The following is a 13,059-nucleotide window of genomic DNA, read 5'->3' as shown; positions in this document are numbered from 1 at the left end:
ACACACTGACCCACACACACACAATGATACACACTGACAGACTCACACACAGTGATACATACTGACACACACAAATTGATACACACTGACCCACACACACACAGTGATCCACTCTGACCCATACACACACAGTGATGCACACTAACCCATACACACACACACAGTGTAACACACAGACCCCCCTCCCCCCCCCCCCCCCGCACACACACACAGTGATACACAGTGGCGCACACACACACAGTGGCACACACTGACCCACACACACAGTGATGCACATTGACACACACACGGTGATACACACTGACACACACACACATTGAGACACACCGACACACACACACTGATAAACACTGACCCACACACACAGTGATATACAATGATACACACATGGACACTGACAGAATCACACACACTGACAAAGACACACACCCACAGTGATACTCAGTGACCCACACACAGACACAGTGATACACACTGACACACACACACAGTGATGCACACTGACCAACACACACACACAGTGATACACACTGACACACACACGCACAGTGATACACACTGACACACACACATACACACACACACACACACACACACACACACACACACACACACACACACACACACACACAGTGCCACACACTGTGACACATACTGGCACACACGCATACACACACACACACACACACACAGTGATACACACTGACCCACTCACACACAGTGATACACACTGATACACACACACACAGTGATACACAATGACACACACACACACACACACAGTGACACACACTGACCCACACCCACACAGTGATACACACTGACTCACACACACACACACACAGCGAAACACACTGACCCACCCACACACAGTGATACACACTAATACACACACAGACAGTGATACACACTGACACACACACAGACACACAGTGACACACACTGACACACACCCACACCCACACACACACACACACACACACACACACACACAGTGACACACACTGACCCACGCACACACAGTGATACACACTGACCCACACACACACAATGATACACACTGACAGACACACACACAGTGATACATACTAACACACACGAAGTGATACACACTGACCCACACACACACAGTGATCCAGTCTGACCCATACACACACAGTAATGCACACGAACTCACACACACACACACAGTATAACACACTGACACACACACACAGTGATATACACTGACACCCCCCCCCCCACACACACACCGTGATACACAGTGCCCACACACACACACAGTGGCACACACTGACCCACACACACAGTGATACACAGTGACCACACACACACGCAGTGGCACACACTGACCCACACACACAGTGATGCACACTGATACACACACAAACACACATTGAGACACACTGACACACACAAACTGATAAACACTGACCCACACACACAGTGATATACAATGATACACACATGGACACTGACAGAATCACACACACTGACACAGACACACACCCACAGTGATACACACTGAGCCACACACAGGCAGAGTGATACACACTGACACACACACACAGTGATGCACACTGACCAACACACACACACAGTGATACACACTGACACACACACGCACAGTGTTACACACTGACACACACACATACACAGTGATACACACTGACACACACACTGACACACACACACACAGACACAGTGACACACACTGTGACACATACTGGCACACACACATACACACACACACATACAGTGATACACACTGACCTACCCACACACAGTGATACACACTGATACACACACACATAGTGATACACACTGACACACACATACACACACACACACACACACACACACACACAGTGGCACACACTGACCCACACCCATACAGTGATACACACTGACTCACACACACACACAGTGAAACACACTGACCCACCCACACACAGTGATACACACTGACCCACACACACAGTGATGCACATTGACACACACACACACACACACAGTGATACACACTGACACACACACTGATAAACACTGACCCACACAGACAGTGATACATACTGACACACACACGCACATTGATACACACTGACCCACACACACAATGATACACACTGACAGACTCACACACAGTGATACATACTGACACACACAAATTGATACACACTGACCCACACACACACAGTGATCCACTCTGACCCATACACACACAGTGATGCACACTAACCCATACACACACACACAGCGTAACACACAGACCCCCCTCCCCCCCCCGCACACACACACAGTGATACACAGTGACGCACACACACACAGTGGCACACACTGACCCACACACACAGTGATGCACATTGACACACACACGGTGATACACACTGACACACACACACATTGAGACACACCGACACACACACACTGATAAACACTGACCCACACACACAGTGATATACAATGATACACACATGGACACTGACAGAATCACACACACTGACAAAGACACACACCCACAGTGATACTCAGTGACCCACACACAGACACAGTGATACACACTGACACACACACACAGTGATGCACACTGACCAACACACACACACAGTGATACACACTGACACACACGCACAGTGATACACACTGACACACACACATACACAGTGACACACACTGACACACACACACACACAGTGCCACACACTGTGACACATACTGGCACACACGCATACACACACACACACACACACAGTGATACACACTGACGCACTCACATACAGTGATACACACTGATACACACACACAACGTGATACACAATGACACACACATACACACACACACACACAGTGACACACACTGACCCACACCCATACAGTGATACACACTGACTCACACACACACACACAGTGAAACACACTGACCCACCCACACACAGTGATACACACTAATACACACACAGACAGTGATACACACTGACACACACACAGACACACAGTGACACACACTGACACACACACCCACCCACACACACACTCACACACACTCACACATTGATACACACTGACTCACACACACATACAGTGATACACACTGACCCCCACACACACAATGATACACACTGACAGACAAACCCACTTTGATACATACTGACACACACACACACAGTGATACAAACTGATACACACACGTTCACTGACAGTCTCATACGCACTGACCCCCACACACACGGTGATACACACTGATCCACAGATACACAGTGATACACACGGACGGACACACACAAACAGTGATTCACACTGACCCACACACACACACAGTGATACACACGGAACCACACTCACACACTGTTGCACACTGACACACACACACACATTGATACACACTGACCCACACACACACAGTGATACACACTGATCCACACACACAGTGATACGAACTGACACGCACACAAACAGTGATACACACTGATTCACCGACGCACACAGTGATGCACACTGACACACACAGAGACAGTGATACACACAGACACACACACACACACACGCACACAGTGATACAGACTGACACACACACACGCACAGTGATGCATACTGAACCACACACACACAGTGATACACACTGATACACACACGGTCACTGACAGACTCACACAAACTGACCCACACACACACAGTGATACAAAGACCCACACACACACAGTGATACACACTGACACACACACAGTGATACACACTGACACACACACACATTGGCTCTCATTGACACACACATCGTGATACACACTGACCCACACACACACACACAGACACACACACAAACACACACACACACGCACGCACACACACACACACACACACACACACAGTGATACACATTGACCCACAAACACACAGTGATACAAACTGATAAACACACACACAGTGATACATACTGACACACACACACACACACACATTGACGCACACTGACACACACACACAGTGATACCGACTGACACACACACACACAGTGATACACACTGACACACACACACAGTGATGCACACTGACCCACACACACACAGTGATACACACAGTGATACACACTGACACACACACACACAGACACACACTCAAACACACACACACACACACACAGTGATGTACACTGACCCACAAACACACAGTGATACAAACTGATACACACACGGACACTGACAGACTCATACGGACTGACCCACACACACACGGTGATGAGCACTGACCCACACACATACAATGATACACATTGACAGACACACACACAGTGATCCACTCTGACCCACACACACAGTGATGCACACTGACCCTACCCCACACACACACTCAGTGATACACAGTGACCCACACACACACAGTGGCACACACAGACCCACACACACACACACAGTGATGCACACTGACACACACACACTGACAAACACACACAGTGACACACACTGACACACACACACAGAGACACACACACACACACACACACACACACACACACAGTGATACACACTGACCCACACACACATAGTGATACAAACTGATAAACACACAACAGTGATACATCTGACACACATACACATTGACGCACACTGACACACACACAGTGATACACACTGACCCACACACACGGTGACACACACTGACACCCACACACAAAGTGATACACACTGACTCACACACACACAGTGATCCACTCTGACCCACACACACACTGATGCACACTAACCCACACACACACAGTGTAACACACTGACACACACACACAGTGATTCTCACTGACCCCCCTTCCACACCCCCCCTCACACACACACACAGTGATACACAGTGACCCAAACACACAGTGGCACACACTGACTCACACACGCACACACACACACACACACACACAGTGATGCACATTGACACACACACACACATTGAGACACACTGACACACACTGATAAACACTGACCCACACACACACAGGGATACACAATGCTACACACATGGACAATGACAGAATCACACACACTGACACACACACACACACCCATAGTGATACAGAGTGACCCACTCAAACACAGAGTGATGCACACTGTCACACACACACAGTGATCCACTCTGACCCACACACACAGTGATGCACACTGACCCTCCCCCACACACACACTCAGTGATACACAGTGACCCACACACACACAGTGGCACACACAGACCCACACACACACACACAGTGATGCACACTGACACACACACACTGACAAACACACACAGTGACACACACTGACACACACACACACAGAGACACACACACACACACAGTGATACACACTGACCCACACACACATAGTGATACAAACTGATAAACACACAACAGTGATACATCTGACACACATACACATTGACGCACACTGACAGACACACAGTGATACACACTGACCCACACACACAGTGACACACACTGACACCCACACACGAAGTGATACACACTGACCCACACACACACAGTGATCCCACTCTGACCCACACACACACTGATGCACACTAACCCACACACAGACATTGTAACACACTGACACACACACACAGTGATTCTCACTGACCCCCCCTCCATTCCCCCCCTCACACACACACACAGTGATACACAGTGACCCAAACACACAGTGGCACACACTTACTTACACACGCACACACACACACACACACACAGTGATGCACATTGACACACACACACACATTGAGACACACTGACACACACACTGATAAACACTGACCCACACACACACACAGGGATACACAATGCTACACACATGGACAATGACAGAATCACACACACTGACACACACACACACACCCATAGTGATACACAGTGACCCACTCAAACACAGAGTGATGCACACTGTCACACACACACAGTGATGCACACTGACCAACACTCATACACACAGTGATACACACTGACACACACACGCACAGTGATACACACTGACACACACACACACACAGCGACACACAGTGACACACACTGGCAGTCACACACACACACACACAAAAACACACACACACACACACACACACACAGTGACGCCCACTGGCACACACACACACACACACACACACACACAGTGACACACACTGACCCACACCCATACAGTGATACACACTGACTCACAGACACAAACACACACAGTGAAATACACTGACCCACCCACACACAGTGATACACACAAATACACTCACAGACAATGATACACACTGACACACACACAGACACACAGTGACACACACTGACACACACACACACACACACACACACACGGTGATACACACTGACTCACACACACATACAGTGATACACACTGACCCACACACACGCAATGATACACACTGACAGAGAAACCCACTTTGATACATACTGACACACACAAACATTGACGCACACTGACACAGACACAGTGATACACACTGTCAAACCCACACACACTGATGCACACTAACCCACACACACACAGTGTAACACACTGACACACACAGTGATACACACTGACCCCCCTCCCGCAACACACACACACACACACACACAGTGATATACAGTGACCCACACACACACAGTGACACACACTGACCAACACACACACAGAGTGATGCACATTGACACACACACACACACACACACAGTGATACACACTGACCCACACACACACAGTGATACACACAAATACACTCACAGACAATGATACACACTGACACACACACAGATACACAGTGACACACACTGACACACACACACACACACACACACACGGTGATACACACTGACTCACACACACATACAGTGATACACACTGACCCACACACACGCAATGATACACACTGACAGACAAACCCACTTTGATACATACTGACACACACACACATTGACGCACACTGACACAGACACAGTGATACACACTGTCAAACCCACACACACTGATGCACACTAACCCACACACACGCAGTGTAACACACTGACACACACAGTGATACACACTGACCCCCCTCCCCCAACACACACACACACACACACAGTGATATACAGTGACCCACACACACACAGTGACACATACTGACCAACACACACACAGAGTGATGCACATTGACACACACACACACACACAGTGATACACACTGACCCACACACACACAGTGATACACACTGACAGACAAACCCACTTTGATACATACTGACACACACACACACAGTGATACAAACTGATACACATACGTTCACTGACAGCCTCATGCGCACTGACCCCCACACACACGGTGATACACACTGATCCACAGACACACAGTGATACACACTGACAGACACACACACAGTGATTCACACTGACCCACACACACACAGTGATACACACTGAACCACACTCACACACTGTTGCACACTGACACACACACGCACATTGATACACACTGACGCACACACACACAGTGATACACACTGATCCACACACAGTGATACGAACTGACACGCACACAAACAGTGATACACACTGATTCACAGACGCACACAGTAATGCACACTGACACACATAGAGACAGTAATACACACTGACCCACACAGACACACACACACACACACACACACACACACAGTGATACAGACTGACATACACACACACACACACACAGTATTGCACACTGGCCTACACACTCACACTGACACTCACTGACACACGCACACACACACACACACACACACATACACAGTGATACACACTGACCCCCACACACAAACTGATACACACTGACAGACACACACAGTGATACACACTGACCCACACAGACACTGTGATACACACTGACCCAGACGCACAAAGTGATACACACTAATCCACACACACACAGTGACACACAGTGACACACACTGACACACACACATAGTCACTCACACACACACACACACACACACACACACACACACACACACACACACACACACCCACAGTGATGCACACTGACCCACACACACACAGTGATGCAAAGACCCACACACACAAAGTGATACACACTGACACACACCCACACACAGTGATACACACTGACACACACACACATTGGCTCTCATTGACACACACATCGTGATACACACTGACCCACACACACACAGTGAAACACACTGACACACACACACACACACAGACACACACACAAACACACACACACGCACGCACACACACACACACAGTGATACACACTGACCCACAAACACACAGTGATACAAACTGATAAACACACACACAGTGATACATCTGACACACATACACATTGACGCACACTGACACACACACACAGTGATACACACTGACCCACACACACAGTGACACACACTGACACCCACACACGAAGTGATACACACTGACCCACACACACACAGTGATCCACTCTGACCCACACAGTGATGCAGACTAACCCACACACACACACAGTGATTCTCACTGACCCGGCCTCCACACCCCCCCCCCCGCACACACACACAGTGATACACAGTGACCCACACACACACAGTGGCACACACTGACTCACACACGCACACACACACACACACAGTGATGCACATTGACACACACACACATTGAGACATACTGACACACACACTGATAAACACTGACCCACACACACACACAGGGATACACAATGCTACACACATGGACAATGACAGAATCACACACACTGACACACACACACACCCATAGTGATACACAGTGACCCACTCACACACAGAGTGATGCACACTGTCACACACACACAGTGATGCACACTGACCAACACACACACACACACAGTGATACACATTGACACACACACGCACAGTGATACACACTGACACACACACACACACACAGTGACACACACTGGCAGTCACACACACACACACAAACACACACACACACACAAACACACACACACACACACACACACACAGTGACGCACACTGGCACACACACACACACACACACACACACACAGTGACACACACTGACCCACACCCATACAGTGATACACACTGACTCACACACACAAACACACACAGTGAAATACACTGACCCACCCACACACAGTGATACACACTGACACACACACAGACACACAGTGACACACACTGACACACACACACACACACAGACGGTGATACACACTGACTCACACACACATACAGTGATACACACTGACCCACACACACGCAATGATACACACTGACAGACAAACCCACTTTGATACATACTGACACACACACACATTGACACACACTGACACAGACACAGTGAAACACACTGACCCACACACACACAGTGATCCACACTGTCAAACTCACACACACTGATGCACACTAACCCACACACACACAGTGTAACACACTGACACACACAGTGATACACACTGACCCCCCTCCCCCAACACACACACACACACACAGTGAAATACAGTGACCCACACACACACAGTGACACACACTGAGCAACACACACACAGAGTGATGCACATTGACACACACTCACACACACCGTGATACACACTGACCCACACACACACAGTGATACACACTGACACACACACACACACATACAGAGTGACACACACACACACACACACACACACACGCAGTGATGCACACTGAACCTCACACACACAGTGATACACACTGATACACACACGGATACCGACAGACTCACACAAACTGACACACACACACAGTGATACACAGACCCACACACACGCAGTGTTACACACTGACACACACACACACACAGTGATATACAGTGACCCACACACACACAGTGACACACACTGACCAACACACACACAGAGTGATGCACATTGACACACACACACACACACACACAGTGATACACACTGACACACACAGTGATACACACTGACAGACAAACCCACTTTGATACATACTGACACACACACACAGTGATACAAACTGATACACATACGTTCACTGACAGTCTCATGCGCACTGACCCCCACACACACGGTGATACACACTGATCCACAGACACACAGTGATACACACTGACAGACACACACACACAGTGATTCACACTGACCCACACACACACAGTGATACACACTGAACCACACTCACACACTGTTGCACACTGACACACACACGCACATTGATACACACTGACGCACACACACACAGTGATACACACTGATCCACACACACAGTGATACGAACTGACACGCACACAAACAGTGATACACACTGATTCACAGACGCACACAGTGATGCACACTGACACACATAGAGACAGTGATACACACTGACCCACACAGACACACACACACACACACACACACACAGTGATACAGACTGACATACACACACACACAGTATTGCACACTGGCCTACACACTCACACTGACACACACTGACACACGCACACACACACACACACACATACACAGTGATACACACTGACCCCCACACACAAACTGATACACACTGACAGACACACACAGTGATACACACTGACCCACACAGACACTGTGATACACACTGACCCAGACGCACAAAGTGATACACACTAATCCACACACACACAGTGACACACAGTGACACACACTGACACACACACATAGTCACACACACACACACACACACACACACACACACACACCCACAGTGATGCACAATGAACCACACACACACACCCACAGTGATGCACACTGAACCACACACACACACAGTGATACACACTGATACACACACGGTCACTGATAGACTCACACAAACTGACCCACACACACACACAGTGATGCAAAGACCCACACACACACCGTGATACACACTGACACACACCCACACACAGTGATACACACTGACACACACACACATTGGCTCTCATTGACACACACATCGTGATACACACTGACCCACACACACACAGTGAAACACACTGACACACACACAAACACACACACACACAGACACACACACAAACACACACACACGCACACACACACACAGTGATACACACTGACCCACAAACACACAGTGATACAAACTGATAAACACACACACAGTGATACATCTGACACACATACACATTGACGCACACTGACACACACACAGTGATACACACTGACCCACACACACAGTGACACACACTGACACCCACACACGAAGTGATACACACTGACCCACACGCACACAGTGATCCACTCTGACCCACACAGTGATGCACACTAACCCACACACACACACAGTGATTCTCACTGACCCGCCCTCCCCCCCCCCCACACACACAGTGATACACAGTGACCCACACACACACAGTGGCACACACTGACTCGCACACACACACACACACACACACACACACAGTGATGCACATTGACACACACACACACACGCACCCAGTGATACACACTGACCCACACACACACAGTGATACACACTGACAGACAAACCCACTTTGATACATACTGACACACACACACAGTGATACAAACTGATACACATACGTTCACTGACAGTCTCATGCGCACTGACCCCCACACACACGGTGATACACACTGATCCACAGACACACAGTGATACACACTGACAGACACACACACACAGTGATTCACACTGACCCACACACACACAGTGATACACACTGAACCACACTCACACACTGTTGCACACTGACACACACACGCACATTGATACACACTGACGCACACACACACAGTGATACACACTGATCCACACACACAGTGATACGAACTGACACGCACACAAACAGTGATACACACTGATTCACAGACGCACACAGTGATGCACACTGACACACATAGAGACAGTGATACACACTGACCCACACAGACACACACACACACACACACACACACACACACACACACACAGTGATACAGATTGACATACACACACACACACAGTATTGCACACTGGCCTACACACTCACACTGACACACACTGACACACGCACACACACACACACACACACACACACACACACACACACATACACAGTGATACACACTGACCCCCACACACAAACTGATACACACTGACAGACACACACAGTGATACACACTGACCCACACAGACACTGTGATACACACTGACCCAGACGCACAAAGTGATACACACTAGTCCACACACACACAGTGACACACAGTGACACACACTGACACACACACATAGTCACACACACACACACACACACACACACACACACACACACACACACACACACACACCCACAGTGATGCACACTGAACCACACACACACAGTGATACACACTGATACACACACGGTCACTGACAGACTCACACAAACTGACCCACACACACACACACAGTGAAACACACTGACACACACACACACACACAGACACACACACAAACACACACACACGCACGCACACACACACACACAGTGATACACACTGACCCACAAACACACAGTGATACAAACTGATAAACACACACACAGTGATACATCTGACACACATACACATTGACGCACACTGACACACACACAGTGATACACACTGACCCACACACACAGTGACACACACTGACACCCACACACGAAGTGATACACACTGACCCACACACACACAGTGATCCACTCTGACCCACACAGTGATGCACACTAACCCACACACACACACAGTGATTCTCACTGACCCGCTCTGCACACCCCCCCCCCCGCACACATACACAGTGATACACAGTGATCCACACACACACAGTGGCACACACTGACTCACACACGCACACACACACACACACAGTGATGCACATTGACACACACACACATTGAGACATACTGACACACACACTGATAAACACTGACCCACACACACACACAGGGATACACAATGCTACACACATGGACAATGACAGAATCACACACACTGACACACACACACACCCATAGTGATACACAGTGACCCACTCACACACAGAGTGATGCACACTGTCACACACACACAGTGATGCACACTGACCAACACACACACACACAGTGATACACACTGACACACACACGCACA

Source organism: Mustelus asterias, chromosome 30 (assembly GCF_964213995.1).
Source record: "Mustelus asterias chromosome 30, sMusAst1.hap1.1, whole genome shotgun sequence".
NCBI classification, from domain to species: Eukaryota; Metazoa; Chordata; class Chondrichthyes; order Carcharhiniformes; family Triakidae; genus Mustelus; species Mustelus asterias.
This window is presented reverse-complemented; position numbering follows the sequence as displayed.